Here is a 20,193-nt window from a genome sequence, read left to right as displayed (position 1 = left end):
GAAAGTGAATTGGAGAAAGAGAGAGAGAGAGAGAGAGAGAGAGAGAGAGAGAGAGAGAGAGAGAGAGAGAGAGAGAGAGAGAGAGAGAGAGAGAGAGAGAGAGAGAGAGATAAAAAGAGTGGTAGAGGAAGAAATATTTCCCTATAGAAAGAGACAGATAGATAGAGAGAGAGAGAGAGAGAGAGAGAGAGAGGTAAAAGGGGGGTAAAGGAAGAAATATTTCCCTATAGAGAGAGAGAGAGAGAGAGAGAGAGAGAGAGAGAGAGAGAGAGAATAAGAGACTGAGTGAGAGAGAAAGAGACAGAGACAGATAGAGAGAGAATGAGAGAAAGAGAGATAGAGAGAGAGAGATAGAGAGAGAGAATGAGAGACAGAGACAGATAGAGAGAGGGACAGAGAGAGAGATAGAGAGGGTAGGCTAAGATCAAAAGAAAATTCAGAAAATTTACTCACATTACTGGGCAGTGATTGTGAATATCGGTGATCGGCAGTCCTATGCTTACCTGGAAAAATGAAAATGAATACATTAGTATTAATGAACATGTTGAAGTATGGAAGACAAATGGGTGGAAGGGCGGTGGGCTAAACACAGAGAATGTCCTAGTATGGACGAAAAGTCTGTGAATAAAACTCCAACTGTTCTCTGTGTTTAGCTCACCGCCCTTCCACTCATTAATGGATACATACACATGCAAACAAAATGTAGACTAGAACAAAAAATGGCACTAAATTTAGGACGAAATATGCAGAACGATGCACCGCATCAAAGAGCACAATGATATCCTTACTTGTCACAAAATAGACTACAAATATACTAAACTGGAATATATGTACTGTATACTTTACAGGTAATAATTGCTTAGTAAAAAATTTTGATTTATCTATTTATTTATAGTTTATTCTATTTATCATTATTATTATCATTATTATTATTATTACTAAAAAATATTCTAAACATGACAATATATGTATATTTTACAAGTTATTATTGCTTAGTAAATTTTTTTTATTTATCTATTTATCATTTCTATTTATCATAATCATCATCATCATTATTATTATTATTATTATTATTATTATTGTTGCATATTATGGCCTGGAGTGTGATGGTGATCCTTCTTGTATATCTATTATAGCTGATCTCAGGGCATTCTATTCAGCTGGCCGAGCGGATTAGGGCGTCGTTACTTGAGGCGAATGTCAAGGGTATGGCGGTTCGAACCCTGCCACCGGTGAAGTTAAACCAAGGGCATGGTTCATTAGATTCCACGCTACAAAGCCCTCTGTGAGGGGCACTGTCCTAGCCTCCCGAAAGGGGGGAATTTGTGACATTAAACCATATCATCATCATCATCATCAAAAATGGCTAACCTCAGAGTCAACTGAGAGAGGAAATCCTCTGATGTATTGTAATCCCATAGTTGGCTGTGATCTTTCATGTATACTTTTCTTCCTGATATCTGTCGATTTATTTATTTTTTTCGAAGCTGAGAGGAAACGAATGACATTTCGTGGTTAAGTATACATGACATTCCATTGTTGTTCTTTCGTCTATAATTGAGAATCATTCATTAAAGGGTTTAATACATACTTGGATCCTGCTCTTTCTCTGGGTTGACATTAATATTTCAGACACTAACATAAGCGCCTTCTTGTGATAAAAATTTCTGTATTATTGTAATAACTACGGATGGGTATATCTTAGCTATTATTTCCTAGTCTACAGAAGTTTGATCATTCTTATACTTAGTTTAGATTCTAGAATAATAAAGTGGGATTTATATTATTGTGCTTGAGTACACACATTTTTTTACTGATAAAAATAATTATTCAATTTCTCCCATGCTGTTATACAAGAAGGGAGACCTTTAAGTATTAAAAATATACCGTGTGAATTCAGTTGGGAAAATATACAAATGCTCTATATATTTTTTGGTTAGAATTCAAAGTTTTCAATGCAGCTGATATTGTTTAATGTTTTTTCTTCAAATCCTTTGTCAAGGGAATTCGAGATTCAGCTCGAAATGTTTTCGTCTTGTGTGTTGGGAAAAATATAATTTAAGTTTAGCTCGTATATATATATTTATATATATATATACTATATATATATATATATATATATCTATATATATATCCTACATTCAACTCTCATCGCATACCTTCCCAAACTCCGTCACAAACTCCCTTAACCCCCCCTCTGACCCTGCCACAAGCGCAGTATCGTCAGCAAACAACAACTGGCTCCCCTCCCATTTTTCTCCATTTTCTTTAACCATCTCCAGTCCCCGGCCCATTACCTTCACCTTTACCTTTCGCACCACCCCGTCCATGTACACATTGAACAACCATGGCGACATGACATATCCCTGACGCAGTCCCACCTTTACCTCAAATCACTCACTCTCTCCATTTCTCATTCTAACACAGGATCTACTACTCTCGTAGAAAATCTTAAATGATCTTAAAAGGTTTCCCCCCAATCCCATATATATGCAAAACCTCACATGGGGGTCGACTGTCGGAATTATTTGATTGACATCGCCGTCACTGGCGATTCTATTCAGATACATAAATACATTCACAAGTACATGTATGTACATTTACATTGGAGTATGTAACATAAATGGAGGATAAGAATCGAAATAACGCCACTAAGTCAAAATGCAAACCTTACCTCTATATTCACTCCTGGCAAAATGTGCTTATTAATCACATTTTCCTTTTTGAAATATATACTTTTGCAGAAGTGGCAAGTTATCATATGCTCCCGATACCGACATTTCCTGAATCTCTGATGATGATTCCTTTTATTTCTTTTTTGGTGTAACAGGATTCAGGTTAAGAAAAGGCTCTGTTCGCAGGACACACAGGTACTGCAGGAATGATTTGTGTTAGCACCGCACAGACTGTGCCGTGTTTTAGCTTTAATTAGGCAAGAAAGTCCCCATGGAATATAATGCTTAGCTTCACACGATGAATCCAGTTTAGGTCTGCATGCTCGTATGAGTAAAAGTTATCCTTAAATCGATGGGAATCGAACTCGAACCCATCACTGTTACTCGGCAGCAGTGACAGTCAACTCTTCAGCTCGAATGGATAAGCGTAAATTGATTGAATCGTTGATAACAGCTGAGTTGCCAGTTTGTATTTCAGTTTGAGTTCGGTTTGCAGTTTGCAAATAAAACCCGAGTTTGTTGTTTTCTATACTTTGTTCTCGATTTCCTGTTTGTTTGCACTGCACTCGTGTGAACAGATATACATTTTTTTTCAATATCTTTACGTTAGGTCCTAAGAGTGATTTTCATGCTCAATATGACTAGTGGAAATATAGTATATGTAACGTTATATTGAATTGAATTCTGTTGCTTAATTTTATTTACGCCATTATAATGGGAACAAATTGCTATATACTTTTAAACTTGGTTATTTTCATATAAACGTCACTAGGTTTTAGAAATGCAAATATTCATGGAAAAGACACACAAATACACACACACACAAACACACACACACACACATACACACAAACACACACACATAAATACATACACGCAAACACACGCAAACATCATGTAAACACACACACATATATGAATACATACACACAAACATACGCGCAAAACATACACGTAAACGCACACACATATACACAGAAACACACACAAATGCATGAATACATACACGCAAACATCACGTAATCACACACACACACATAATGAATACATACACACAAACACCCACGCAAACATACATCTAAACGCACACACACACACACACACGCACACACACACACACACACACACACACACACACACACACACACACACACACACACACACACACACACACACACAGCTGTACCTGTTACTCCCAACCTTCTGGGATCGTAAGTGGAAGGGGAACCTTAATTATCTACTGGACCCGGAAGGTTCGTTTTACCTTCAGGTAGGAAGATGACGGTTGTGGCCGGAGTAATGACATGGTCTGATTAATTCCAAGACAATGAACAGAAGTGAAGCAAGAAAAAAGAAAGAAGAGGTAGAAGGAGGAGGAGAAGAAGAGGAAGAAGAAGAGGGGAAGAAGTAGAAGAAGAAAAGAAAAGATAAAAAGGAGAAAAAGAAGACAAAGAAGAAGAGGAAGAATAATAAGAGGAAGAACAGGAAGGAGAAGAAGAAGAAGAAGAAGAAGAAGAAGAAGAAGAAGAAGAAGAAGAAGAAGAAGAAGAAGAAGAAGAAGAAGAAGAAGAAGAAGAAGAAGAAAAAAGAAAAAGGAGAAAAAGAAGAAGACAAATAAGAAGAAGAAGAAGAAGAAGAAGGAGAAAAAGAAGACAAAGAAGAAGAAGAAGAAGAAAAAGAAGAAGACGACGAAGAGGATGAATGAAAGGAAGAAAAGGAAGAAGAGGAAGGGGAAAGAAAAGAAGAAGAAAAAGGAGGAGGAGAAGGAGAAGGAGGAGGGTGGAATGTGAGGAGAAGAGGTAATGTTAGCTGGAGACTGTGAATAAGAAGGAGAGAGAGAGAAAAGGAATTTTAAAGGAGAGCCAGAAAGAGCGGAGAAGAGACAAGATAATCAAGAAGGAGAGAACGTAGGAGAAAGAAAACAAGAGAGAGGAAGTGGAAACGAGACAAAAAGAGGGAGAAGGCAAAGGAAGAGGATAGATAGAGGGAGAGGAGGAGTATGAAAGAGAAAAAGAAAGTGATAGAGAAAGTAAAGGGAGAGGAGAAAGTGTGGGAAGAGGAGATGGACAAGAACAAGTTTGAGGAAAAAGAAGAAAAGGAGAAAAAGAACGAGAAAAAGAAGTGCTAGGAGGAGGGAGAGTGGGTGAAGAGGAGGAAAAGGAAGAAAAGGAAGAAGAGGAAGAGAAGAGGGAAGCTATGAGGAAGAAAGAGAAGACATGGAGGAAGAGGAAGAATTGGAAAGAAAAAAACAGCATTAGCGCGTAGGAGAGGAGTTGAAACCTTTTACTAAAACGACGCGTTTTACAAAATTCATTCGGGCGAGAACCAGACAACCATATACATCCTCGAGTAACTCAGCTCTTTGCTACAACACTGCACGTTAACACCGTTCGTCTGTGCGTTTACTTTAGTTACTTGTTCCAGTTGATACAACAACGGGGAGTTCATTTCATTCATTGAATCATGCTTATACCAATACTTCCAGGTCTACGTTCGCAAAGCCTGAGGCCATAATTTCTCGCCTCGCCATAACTTCAACACTTCCAAATGTGAGCAACAAGGTCATATGATCTTAGGATCAGTGAGTCCATTTTCATATATTTAAGGATCTTATCCTGGCAATCAGCAATTTTTAATTTGTTTTCATGATGCCTTTGGTCTGAAAAGGTTAAAAGAAATATTCGTATCAGATTGTCTTCATTACCCCAATAACGATGAATGATCTATATAACAAGAGATTTTTCCCCCTTATAAGGAAGGTAGCCAAGTCATAGGGACGTACCTACTCTCTCCCATCCCAATCCCAACCACCACCCCGTACCCCCTTTCTTCTTAGCTCCTCATGGATGACGGGTCATACCTGCATCACGATGAATGGGTACGTTTCAATGTTTCGTCTCGATATACACAGAACAATATTATCTAGTTTAACACAACCTCTGAACCAAAAAGGGGTTCATATGACGTCATCACTTTAATATGGATGCCATCTGCCCATTTTTATTTGACTTCGGACATTCTGGTCCGTCAGTGAGCCTTGACGTCCAGGCCAATGTTGCCACTGTGATCTATGCCATTTCCCATAAATTAGTGAGATTTTTCCCCAAAAAGAAAATCTGGATTTCCACAATTTTTTCCACGAAAAGAAGGAGTTATTATATACACAAATAAGTCCATCGCAACATATAATTCTTTCAAATTCTACACAAAATAATGGTAAGCAGCTTAAACTTTCCCACAAATTTGTCGAAAATTCCCACAAAGTGGCATCAGTGCTTCAGGCTCTCCCTCGACTCTGACTGACCCAGAAATCGAGAGCCCCCCATCCCTCTCCTCCGGCCCTTCCTCTCAACCACAGCCTCTCTCTCTCTATGCCTCTCTCTCTCTCTCTCTCTCTCTCCCTCCCTCTCACTCACTTACTCCTTAGCACATTTGGCTGTAGCACAAACAAGACCAAGGACATTATCCACCACGGTTGACATACGAATCCCAAGAACATAAGAATGAAGGAGACTGCAAGAGACCATAAGACCTACACTATGCAGTTCCATGCCCATTACCACCTGTCATCCCAATCCATAAATTTGTCTAACCATTTCCTAAAACAACCGGTAGTTTCAGCGCTCACTACCTGGTTACTAAGTCTGTTCCATTCATTGGACAGAAACTACAACGATGAAATTTCTTCTAGGATTCCCAAATATATTTGGCTAAGTTAAATTAGGTCAAAAGAGTTTTTCTTTCTTTTTCTGGTGCTGTTTCTAAGTTGTTGATTCTGAAGAAAGAAGAGTTTGGGAAGCCAACGAGGATCCACGGAGCTGGCGAGTCCATGAGAGGCATTGAGAGATATTGCCATTAAGAGTTGTAATTTGAAGGGAATTGGGTAAAGACCTCATTTGCTGGGTTACTAGCAATAGTTTAGACAAGGAAACGTGACTGAATTCAGACGATATTTCAAGACTGGGTTAAGGGCGGCATTGGAGTGGGAGGATGTGGAGAAGGAAGAGGAAGATAAGGAGGTCAGGTAAGAAGACGAGGAGGAAAGGAAAAAGAGGAGGAGGAAGAGGACGAGGAGGAAAGGAAAAAGAAGAGAAAGAGGACGAGAAGGAGGAAGAGGACAAGGAGGAGGAAGAGGACGAGGAGGAGGAAGAGGACGAGGAGGAGGAGGACGAGGAGGAGAAGAGGACGAGGAGGAGGAGGGCGAGGAGGAGGAGGAGGAGGAGGAGGGGAGAAGACGAAAGAGGAATAAAGGGGGTAAGGAAAGACAAGGAGGAGGAGGAAGAGGAGGAGGAGGAGGGAAGGACAAGACGAAAGGGGAGGAATAGAGGAGGAAGAGGAAGAGAAGGAAGAAGAGAAAGAATTATAGGAGAATTAAGTGGAGAAGGGGAAAATGGTGAAGAAGATGTAGGTGGGAAACTAAGGGACGGCGAAAAAAAGGGGGAATTAAGGGATGATTAAGGATATGTGGACATGGAAAAAGTAATGAGTTAGAAATAGAAAAAAATATATATACTATCTATTCGATATCGCTGTTATAGTTCAACTCTGTCAGTGCATTGATATCCTTCCTGAACTCTGGTCCACGTCAGCCAATTACATTCAACACAAGTATGTAACTCAACATGAGGAGGCTCTCAGCTTAATCACCACATTCAATCAATCAATCAATCCAATCAATCAACATTACCGGTCCAAAATTCCACTCACTCAACTTGATGGAGTATTCGAGTGCTGTTACCCAGAGCAAAGTGTACAGAATGTGACATCGATTCGGGAAGGTTAATGTCTTTGGGTTCGTATTGAGAGTATAAACACAGACAAACGTAATGGATCTGAGAACTTTGGAGTTGATGATTTGTCTCTCAAATGTGGATGATGAAAAGAAGGTCCATTGTGTATAGACACGGTAAAGGAAATATGGACTGGAGGTGAAGCTTTTATTTCTATCGACTTTCTCAAAGGAATTCCTTTGAGAAAGTCGATAGACGAAACGTCAGGAATAAAAGCTTCACTTCCAACCCATGTTTCCTTTACCGTGTCTATACAATTTGTTCACATGGATTTTCAAGGTCCATTGTCTTGAAACAGGTTTACTGAGAGAGATTGTGAATATACAAGTATTTACATTGACCAATGGAATGGTTATATATAATTATGCAACTTACTAAAGTAGATGTCATGTAGATGAACGGAGGTTGGGTAGAGCATAAAGAAATCTTCACACTCTATGAATAATGCGAGCTTAGTTCACAAATAAATAAATAAATGAATAAATAAATAAATAAATAAATGTCATGGGGGTACCAGGGAGATAAAAGAAACAGTAGAACCACAAATCAGCATAAAATGAAAATTGAGAATGAGCGACATGGTATAATTTATCCAGAACAAGGATGTCATTTATTGTTGACAAAGTTTATTGCAAGACACATCTGTCTAGTACACTGACACGACTATAATTGGTATTGTCAATACTACCAGACCGTTCAGGGGCAGGATCCAGCTCCGTCGAAATAGATTCGAAGCCTTGATGATCAGAATTATCTCAAGCTATGGAAAGAAGGGCGGGGGGTGGGGGGGGAGAAGTGGATGCTTCGGGAGTTATTCAACCCTTCAATCCCAACTTATGGCAATTTCATATACCAAAGGTCTAATCTCAGGTATTGAGGAAGTTCAATACACTCGACTTGTTCCTTTTAACAGTAGTATTTTTCGAGGACCTGGCTCTGAACATGTGCTAAACATGTTATTTTGGGGTGGGAATACCCTTTGCAAGAATTTTGAGATTAGAGAAACTACTAAACTGTACTAAAAAATAATAATAATAATAAGAAAAAAATCTAACGTGAGATTGGAAAAACTAGACTGAACTAAAAGAAAAAAATCTAACGTGAGATTAGAAAAACTGGACTGAAAAAAAAACAAAAAAAAACGCTTTAATAATTTCAAACCACAGAAAATGGTGCCTCTACTATCCCCATTCTTCTGCCTATCATACGACTTCCACTAGTCTAAACATGTCACTTTAAAACTACCTCGACTATTTCCATTAAAACTTTTGAGCTAAAATAAAGGAATTCCCCGATCAGAAATGTTGCCGTGTAATTTATCTCCGAGATAGATTTTAAGTAACGATGGGGCTCTATGGCAAACGTTCACGTATTCTGTTTTATGTGATACATCATGTTTTTTAGATTAAAGTCTGTGAAGTGTGATATTAGTATGTAAGCATGACAGAGGCAGATGTTGTAGTCGAGGACCTGAAAAACCGTAAAGGTGACTGTAGCTAATGGATTCTAGGATAGAATTCTCCTAAACCAACTACAATTAGAACATAAGAACACGAAGGAGACTGCAAGAGACCATAAGGCCTACACTAGGCAGTTCCATGTCCATTACCACCTGTCATCCCCATCCATAAAGTTGTCTAACCGATTCTTAAAACAACTGATAGTTTCAGCGCTCACTACATGGTTACTAAGTCTATTCCATTCATTGACCACCCTATTAGTAAACCAATTCTTGCCTATTTCCTTCTTAAATCTAAATTTGTCCAGTTTAAACCCATTACTGGGAGTCCTGCCCTGTTGTCCTAATATGATGACTTTGCGTCACCCTTGTTAAAACCTTTGATCCACTTGAAGACCTCTATTAGATCACCCAGCACTCTGCGTCTTTCCAGAGAGTGTAAGTTAAGGTGCTCAAGCCTCTCTTCGTAAGGACAACAAGAGTTGTAACAATGGAAGATTTAAACTGGACAAATTTAGATTTAAGAAGGAAATAGGCAAGAATTTATTTACTAATAGGGTGGTCAACGAATGGAATAGACTTAGGAACCATGTAGTGAGCGCTGAAACTATCAGTTGTTTTAAGAAACGATTAGACAACTTTATAGGTGGGGATGACAGGTGGTGATGGATACGAAGCTGCCTAGTGTAGGGCTTATGGTCTCTTGCAGTCTCCTTCATTCTTATGTTCTTGTGTTCTTAAGTCTTCCGAAGACGTGAAACCAGAAACAAGAACCTCACCAACAACCACAGCAACGACCTAAAAATGAAGCCACAACAGAAGCTTTTGGCCCTGTAGCTGTGGCGAGTGAACCCGGGGACTAAAGTCGGCAAACATAACAGAAGAACAAAAAGAACTAGATGAGGAAGTTTCGAGCGGCTGCAGGCGGCCTAGAAGCCATGAATGCTACTCGGGTGTGGGTGATGGAAGGGGGAGGGCATGGGAGAAGGTGGAGATAGAAAACGGAAAGAGGTAGTAGAAGGATCGATAAAGGGGGATACGGAGAAGAGTAAGGACAATAAAGGAGAGGAAGAGAAGATGAAAAACACCAAGGTAAAAAAAAAAAAAAAAAAAAAAAAAAAGAGAGAGAGAGAGAGAGAGAGAGAGAGAGAGAGAGAGAGAGAGAGAGAGAGAGAGAGAGGAAGTGCAGTCTGGTAGCGGGGGAGAATTGAAAGACAAAAAAAAAAAAAGAGAAAAAAAAGAGTAGGCAAACCAAGCAAAAGAGTCAAAGAAGCATCTCCGTAAGAGAATAATGAATCTGACGAAGGAAGAAGAAACGAAATGAGAAACAGAACCAAAAAGGAAAAAAATATGAGGAATAGAAATACGAGGAAACCAAGGATGATTATCATGGGCACAGAGAGAAGACACAGCAAGACTAGGGGGGGAACGAACGAAAAAATTAAAGAAAAAAATTGTTAAATGGATTAGAAGTGAGAGAGAGAAAAAGAAAGAGAAAAAGTGACGGAGGAGAAGGAGAGAAGGAGGAAGAAGAGGAGGAAGAAGAGGAGGCGTAGAACTGTTCTGTTACCGGTAATGAGCACCTTTGTCCTTGGGGATGGCGGTTTGAATCCTGCCACCGGCGAAGTTGAACCAAGAGCATGGTTAATCAAATTCTACGCTACAAAGTCGTCTGTGAGGGGCACCGTCCTAGCCTACCGATACGGGGGGAGTTTGTGACGTCAAACCATATCATCCTTGGGGATGGTATTGCGTATGAGTAACTGAGTTGATGAAAGGGAGACACGAAAAAGGCAAGTTTTTTTTTTTTTTTTACAATTTTATTACGCTCAAAGAGCGGCAAGCCTAGTACATGGGAAATTAACTATTTACATGAGAACCGTGACTCACAGGACAAGCTGTTCGACTGAGGCGGCAATTTGTAGACAAGTACAAATTTCCAGAGGTTGGAACACATTGGTGGAGGACATGGTGATACAATCAGGGGTAACAACGGCATCTATAAAACAGCAGTGTTGATAATATCACAGTCAGGAGGCAAGTAGAAAGAAGAGTACTAAAATTTAAACATATGTACCTTTCTCATTTGAGAAGAAAATTAATCTCCAGTCATTGAATAACGATGCGTAACTCTGATCCACAAGGGTTGGAAGAGGAGGAGAAAATGGAGGATAAGGAAGAAAATGGTGAGAAGGAGGACGAGGAGGAGGATGTAAAGCAGGAGAAGGAAAGGATGAGGAGGAGGAGGAGGAGGAGGAGGAGTTCGTGGAAACTACCAATTCTATCCTTGTGGATAATATTCCACCTAAAATGTGGATCTAAAGGAGTGGTATAGGATATTTAAGAAGGGCAACAAAAAGGAGTGACATACATATATACCAAGGCTTTTTCCTCCTCACAAGGGAGGTAGCCAAAAAGGGAAAGGCATAAAATAATTTCCACCTATTCCATCCCTGAATACACTCCACGCCCCTCCACCCTCCCTCTTATCTGAGAAAAAGGAGTGACACCAGAAGTTAAAAAGAGACATTTTGTTTTTAATAAATATTATTCTCCAATAAGAAGAGGAGATGGAGGAGGAAGAACAGGAAGCGGAGAAAAGGTTTGCAGATAAATCCATTCCCCTGGGAAAAATTGAAAGGGAATCTGAACGTAATTTACTTCCGCGGTGATGGTAGTGGTGAGAATTATTTGTGATGAGTAACATTGAACAAAATTATTAGAAAAAAACTTATAAACAAGGCACTTGTTGCCCTTTCGGAAACCAGCCTTTTTTTATTTTTTATTTATTTATTTATCTATTTTTACTAGATTAAGGAAGAAGAGAAGAAGTGGTATCCAAACGGTGGAGGAACAACTTAACCACCAGAACAGACGAATTTTGTGTCATTTCGTATTGCCGGACCACTGACAGACATTGTACATAACAGGAATTTGGTAAGAAGTTGAGAATTTCCTTATACTTGTCATAATTCTCAGCAAGGGACTCCACAGTTTCATGGCACTTAAGAATTGTATAAATTTCCATCTTTCTGTTCAAGATATGATGTAATACTCAGATAAATTCTTAAACTGAAAAGGACGTCATTTTAGCAACGAGATAAGTACAAAATGTAGCTTTTAGTCTATCACAGTGACACAATTACACTCATCAAAATTCAATTTACTTCAAGAAAACTTATGTATTCAAACGAACAAGACTCATGATTTTTATGAATAAATTCATAAGAAAACAACATTTTGCAAGGAGTAGGACGGGTGCACGTAAAGAGTAAAGAGAGAGATGCACAAAGAGGAAGAGAGGAGGAGACAGGCAGAAGGGTATGGATGAAAGAGGAAGAGAGGAGGAGGAGGAGGAGGAGGAGGAGGAGGAAGGGGACGAAGAATAAAAGGGGATGAAAGGGGAAAGGAATTGTAAGGAAGAATAGGAAAAGGAAGAGGAAGAGGGGAGGAATGGGAGAAGGGGAGGAGGGGGAAGGAGAGGAAGAGAGGTAGAGGAAGGGGAGGGAGAGGAGAAAGACGAGGAGGAGCAGGAGCAGGAGGAAGAACAAGAAAAGAAGAGGATGGGGAGAATGAGGAGTTACAGGAAGAAAAGTTGACGAAGAGGGGAGGAGTGGAAGAAGGGGAGGAGGAGGGAGAGGAAGAGAGGTAGAGGAGGGAAAGGGAGTGGAAGAGGAGGAAGAAAAGGAGAGGATGGGAAGAAAAGGAGTTAGACAGAAAAAAATGAGGAAGAGGGGGAATAAAGCGAAGAGGAGGGAGAGGAAGAGAGGTCGAGGAAGGGCAAGGGAAGGAGGAGGAGGAGGAGGGGGAACGGAGAGGAGGGTGAGAAAGAGGAGTTAAAAAAAAGTTGAGGAAGAGGGGGAGGAAAGAGAAGAGGTGGGAGAGGTAGAGAGGTAGAGGAAGGGCAGGGAGAGGAGGAGGAGGAGGAGGAGGAAGAAACGGAGAGGAGGAGGAAAAAGAGGAGCTAGACGAAGAAAAGTTGAGGAGGAGGAGGAAAGAAAAGAGAAGAGGAGGATCGAGATGAAGACAACATCGTAGTCGAAGACGACATCGATGACGACTTCGATGAGGAACAGGAACTTAGCTTCTGCCTTTGCCGAAGAAACATGTGGAGGAGACGGACGGTTCTGAATAATCATTGGTTTATCGATGAACTTGGAAGGCAATTAGATCCATACGTATAAAGGACTGGGCTGATTGATCCGGGCCGTGTACTTGTGTGTTAAATCTTGGAAAAAAGAGGAAGTTGAGAAGGCAGGAAGAATATCGTAAGAATATTGGAAAATGGATGAGGAAATGAGTTCCATATACTAAACAAGGACCAGGTATTTAGGGTTCTTCTTTGATCGGGTGGTGATGAAACTGTTCTAATCAAGATGCACAAAAAATATTCTCTTTTATTGGACTTCGGATTTCTACTTGAAGACATCAAAATGGACTGCTGGGTCATCGTTTTCTAAAGGCCCAATCACACAAACTTCCGCTGTTAGAGGCATTGTGCCGCGGAATGTATGTAAACATTGTTCTATCAGATAAGTCTTAGACACTAAAAGATTTAATAAGATGAGGATATGCATATACAACGTGAGGACTCTGACAGAAGACTCCAAACTGGAGAGTTCGATTGGAGGAACGGAGAACATGAAGAGGAACATCGTAGGAATGAGTTTCAAAGGGAGAAAGAAAAGCTCAAGCTGTATGAGAAGTTGTTGGTAGTGTAGCGAAATTCAGTAGTGTCTCAGATAGGGTAGCTTAGATTGATTATATAAAATATATAACCTAAAATAATTAAGCTTTATGTACTAACTTCACGGAGTTCAGTCGAAGTCCGTTAGGGTATCAAATAAGGTCGTTTGGATTGGTTATGTAAAAGATGTTATCTAAAAATAATAACGCATTATGCACAAACTTCAAAGAGTTCATGGGACTGAATTGTGTCCTATGGTTTATTAAAAACAACAACAACTAAATACTCGTTGGTAATCGGTAACTTTAATATTGTAATCGGTAACTTTAATGACAAATTGGGGAAGTGTATGGAAGGTGAATCATCAGCTATGCAGGTAAAGGAAATTACTAGATGTTCAGCAATTTTGCACAAAACCACGGCATACGAATAATGAAAGCCTTCTTCCAAAAAACATATATCGTAAATGGACTTTGTGAAGTCTATATAGAATAATGAAGAACAAAATTAAATCTATATTGGGAGACGAGAGAAACAGCGTTAGCAATGTTATGGTTATGAATATAGTAAATATAAGTAACGACTTAATAAAAAGAAAAAGGCAGATTAGATCCACGAGAGGCGAAATAGAAAGAGCTGCAACGAACGAGCTTATTAATGAAAGGCAGAGATCATAAACTAGAAACTAACTAAAACTTGCTAAAACTGACTGAAGATTAAGGAAATGAAATAAAAAAGAACTTTTCTGAAAAGTAAAAACATTAAAAAGATGAGAGCGGACTAACTTTAATGAGGCAGCAAAATCTTCGAAATATAAAAATGGCGAGATTATCTAGTGCAGAATGAGGATGATGAAAAGAGTGGGAAAAATTTGTCTGTTTGATTTTCATTTATTATTAGTTATATATCAATTTATTATCATTTGCTATTTACCTGTTTGTTTATTATTTAACTATACCTATGCATTTATGTATTTTATTTGTTATTTACATTATCATAGTTATTATTCATTCATTCATTATTATGATTTTTTCGCATCCGACCTAGATATGGACCAAAAGGTCTCCTGTCGGCATGCTCCCTCTTTGTAATCCTTTGTAATTACCAAGAGCTCTACTCGTCAAATACCACAGCCGAGTCAGTGAGTTTATCTGTAGACGTTAAGCTACGGTCACACTTGCTATTGTTGACGCTAGACTGGCTTTTGTTTTCCCTGGCTTGACAGCGATACGTGCACAAGCTTTGGTCACACTAGCTACTGAAATCGGTGTATCCAGTAATACGGACTGCCTGGCCAGCCATTTGCTGGCTACTGATTCTCGTTACTTTTAGCTAACTTTAGGCGCGGTCTTCCTTGTCACCTACTGTAGTGCTACTGATAGCAGTAGACGAGTTGGTGGTATTAAAAAATTATCGTTTATTCAGCATATATGCCACTAAGAAGTATTCCACTTCTTTTTAAATAATTTTAATGAAGAGAGAGATAGAATGCAATACAAAAAAAAAAAAAATTATGATTAGATGGAAATATATTATTCAGGTCTTGTGCGATTTCAGTGGCAAGCAAGCAAAACAAGTCTGTTCACAGACTCACGTTAATTCCATTAGTCCCTTAAGGTTATTATGTATCATAGAAAAAGCTCGTGAGCATGAAGTCCTTTGGAACATCAAGCATTCCTACTATCCCATATGCAGTCGGCTATCTTAAAGGGACAGAACGAATCCAAGAAGTTCTTCCTGCATGGCACCGTCAGGTGCCGTGTTACACCTTCAGTAGTTAATAAATTACGATGACTTGTTAAATGGTACAAGTCTTCTGGAGAGATCAGCCAGATGAATTATGTTAAATCGTTTAATCTATTCAGTTACCATAAACGACAACGAAAGATCATGTGCTCGGTGGTCCAGAGAGAGTGAACTGTCTGACCTAACCCGTTTAGAATCTCATTTCCCTTGGGCTCAATGATTCAACGACTTTGTTAGAGATTGGTGCAATCTTTACAGGGTAATTTATAGACCACCGGTCTGCTCCTATCTTTGTGTCTTTCGCGAACATTTACTTATTATTTACATACACTATCTAGGTAACTCAAAGTAGCTTTGATTTCATCCCTGTGAGGAATTTGACCAGAGATGTGAACAGAAACATGAAATAAATGTTCAGAGTTTTTTGTCTCAAAAGATATTCTGGGTGTGGGAAGACATAAGACATGACATACGAATAAAGGAGACTGCAATAAATTACGTTGAAGATATCCAATAGAAAATGGTGTTGATTTGGATCAAAGATTTAGCCTAAGACTATGTGGGGTAACTTATCTTCTTTAGTTAAGACCTCACTTTTTCTAGTTCTGACTGAATGCTTGCCACGAGCCTTTTGGAAAAGGGGTGAGGAAACACTGAGTTATAGACAAACCCTGAAATACTCTATACGTTCGTCACTTACCGCTTTCACTTTGATTAACATCTGTTCGTCTGCACCCCTTACCTCTTCTCTTTGACTGACTTTTCTCGTTCCTTTCATTTCCATTCAAAACATGATTTATTACTTTTTGATATTCTTAGTCAAACATCTACCCCCGCTTTACATCTCATCTCATCTTTGCTTTCTTTCTCTTGCGTTTTGTTTCTGCTATCTTCAATGCTTCTCATCCTTTGTAGCCAATCTTTATATGCTTGCCTCTCTTCTTCTTCTACTGCCTTCTTGTCTTCATCTCAAGATTCGCTGCCTTTTTCCTGTTCTCTTCCATCGTCCTCGTCCCAAATGCGCCTTTGTTTACTGAGGCTCTTCTCGTTCAAACAAAAAAATTTCCTCTACTTCCTTTTAGTCTATTGTTCTTTACTAACTTTCATACTTCTATCAGCTTCCCCTGGCATTTTTATATGTACACACACATACACACATTATATCTATCTATCTAATGTGTATATATATATATATATTTTTTTATATATATATATATATATATATATATATATATATATATATATGTATGTATAAATACACACATATATATACACACATAGGGGTGTGGGTGTGTGATTCACCATGGTCTTGGATCATGAGTTGGACTTGTGATCGACAGCTATTACCCTCCCGGTTGAGAGCTCAGAGCTCATATATGACCGATCTAATGCTGTGAGCTTACAAGCACACACACACCCAATTCTCCGCCCCCGAAAGTTGGAGTAATGACTCGCACCGCAGCTATACTGAAATTATTTCAGCCCTGAGCGGGATTCGAACTCGGACCGCTGTATCAGTGGTTACGAACGCTACCACTGCCCCGTCGAGTCGTGTGTGTATGTGTGTGTGTATTTGTGTGTAATTGTGTGTATGTATGAACGTATATATGAATGTATAAATGAATCTACTCTACTGTATTATCTTATTGCAACAGGTATTAGATTAATTTTGACAAGAGGAGTGAACCTTTGCTTGAAGAAGTGGTCAATAAACAAAAAATTTGCCAATTCAGAACTCTGTCTCTCAGCCGAATGAAGCCGTTTGGTCCTTTTCAACACTCTCTATAGAATACTACATTATAATAGGCATGAGAATTTTCATGTTTCTTTCTTTATTTACATTCGTGGCCTCAATTTATATAGTATAATAGGATGAAGGGAATTTCACAAAATATTACAAAGGAGGAGCATGCCGACAGGAGACCCTTTGGTCCGTTAACTAGGTCGGATGCAAAAAACTAAAAAAATATATATATATACACACACACACACACACACACACACACACACACACACACACACACACACACACACACACACACACACACACACACACACACATATATATATATATATATATATATATATATATGTATAAATATATATACACATATACATATACATACTGCATATATACATAATGATAAATAGATAAATAAATAAATAAGATTGTAATAACATCATAAATTATAATAAATAAAATAAATGAATGTATAGGTATAGTTGCATAATAAAGATGCCATGCTCTGCCTTTGTAATCCTTTGTAATGTTCTACTCGATGTTAGTCTTTACCCATCTCCCCTCAGCACATTACCCAGATGGTCTTCTCTTTTCTAAAAATCAACGGCGAGTTCATCATCTTGACTCTAAGATGTAGGTAATTAGCCCCTGCTATATTCCTTCATTATTATCCTTTGTACAAAGGCGTCTTTCTCCAAAGGACATCTCATTATCAACATAGGATGTGTACGACATCATTGTAACTTTTATGAAAGGATATTTGTTGATACACATTTTTTATAGAATGATTGTAATGTGATCATACTTAGTAATGGATGAAAAATTATCATCTAATAAATGGTAAGAGGATAACAAGGAGGTAAGAATATAATAAAATTTTAATTATATTTTCTATAACATGGGTGAATATTTATAATAAGCTACATGGACATGGATGTAGAATATTTGTGTGAAACGAGAAATAGATAATAATACTAATAATACTAAGGAATTTTAACACTAAATTGGATTAACACAAGCAATTCATTAAATATGCACAAGAGAGTTTGGTTGTATTCCACCATGTTAATAATCACAACCACCAGATTAACAAGGAAAAGGCCAAACTAATCTCCGAATCTGTTTGTGGTTTCAGGAGGATGACGGATAAATCTGCTCTTTTCGAAGAATGTCCTAATTTTGACATCTCAAAAGGACAATGGCTTCCATACATAATCTCATGCCTTTCCGGAAGACTTCTGTTGAGCAAGTGCCTCCCTCCTGACCCCACACGACCCTTAATCCAGGTCATCTGGGTTGCCCTAACAGCTGTTTGAGACCATTTCCAAAGTCCCTCCCGGTGACAAAGGGGTATATATAACATTAACGTCACATGTAAGAATGCAGGTTAGCGGCAGAAATATTTAGTTTAAAATTTTCCATTTTTTTTTCTTTCACTCAGACAGTCAAGGCACATGTCAGCCACCAACTATTATTGAGATTAAAACTTGACCTACTCAGAAACAATGTTGACTATGGAGGTAATGGATATGGTACATGAGAGAATAACGGTGTCAGCGAGGAGGGAGACACAAATACCATAAAAGAACAATGGGAGGGAAAGAATAACATCAAACGCTGAAAGCCGACAACAATAGGAAGGGAAGGCAGACCCTATATAAACAGAGAACCAATGAAACACTATCCTGTTACAACATACACACACACACACACACACACATATATATATATATATATATATATATATATATATATATATATATATACGCACATATATATATCACGGTTCGAGGCCTTGGCCGTACCACGTTTCAATTTCTGCATGTTGACCTCCTCGAGTCTCTCTCAATGTTGATGGCTTAGAATTAAAGTGTATTGTGGTTGATAAAAACGTATATCTATTCACTGGGACTCATTCAGTGTTGTACATACACACACACACACACACACACACACACACACACACACACACACACACACACACATATATATATATATATATATAACATAATGTATGTGTGCAGAGAAGATATAATATAATACATTGCTGTCTCGAGTTCTCTAACAGCGTTTTTCGGACTCTTGCTGATCTCTGCGGTAAGAAGTGGTGGACCTCAATCCATCTTGTTCAAACGTGAAGCTGCTTCCACGTTCATAGCCAGCAGGCGAAGGAGATTACAGTTTTTGTTTTAAAAATAGAATTATGTGGAATGGAACAGGATAGAAATAAAATAAAATAAAATATAATAAAACTAAATAAAACAAAGTATAATAGAATAGAGTAAAATGGGAAAATAAAACAAATAAACAGAATAAGAAAATAAAACAAAGTAAAATAGATAAAACAGAATAAGATAAAACAAAGTAAAGAGATGAACAAATACACTGAAAATGTGCTAGAAATAATATTGTGAGACCTTTGGTCTAATATGAAACGAAGTTCTTTTCCTTTATAGTTACAATACCATGAGATAGTGATGACAGACTTCAGAAAGAGAAGATGGAAGAGGGTAACTACCAAGGTAGGTCACATAGATGACCTAGATTACACATTGTTGGTCTCAACTGAAACTAATTATCATTGCCAAGGTAGGTCACATAGATCGCCTAGGTTACAAATTGTTGGTCCCAATTGAAACTTGGTCTTTGTCAAGGTTCGTCACAAAGACCTCCTAGATTACATATTGTTGGTCCTAACTCAAAATAATGGTCGTTGCCAAGGTACGTCACATAGATGAACTACATTACACATTGTTGGTCCTAACTGAAACTAAGTGACAACTTAATGAACAAGTGTTCCAACGTCTAGAGCTCATGAATACGAGGAGTACCACTTTGCTGTTCGGTGAGGAAAACTCGACCTTCAGCAAGCAGTGCATGCCGAGGCAGACACTCAACAGGGCAAAGAACTTCCAGGAAAACAATGGACAAACAAGCCGCCGAAGGTCAAACAAAGCGAACAAAGATATACAGGAAAAAGAAGGGAAGGGTAGGAGGAAATATAAGAACATGGAAAAATACGCGTGCTCACGCGCGCATACAGAGAGAAAACGGAGTTTGAAAAAAACGAAAATAGGAAAACTCTATATAAACCA

Source organism: Oratosquilla oratoria, chromosome 2, assembly GCF_046742065.1.
Source record: "Oratosquilla oratoria isolate Oo_2021 chromosome 2, ASM4674206v1, whole genome shotgun sequence".
NCBI lineage: Eukaryota > Metazoa > Arthropoda > Malacostraca > Stomatopoda > Squillidae > Oratosquilla > Oratosquilla oratoria.
The sequence above is the reverse complement of the archived record's forward strand: the minus strand, read 5'-3'. Positions refer to the sequence as shown.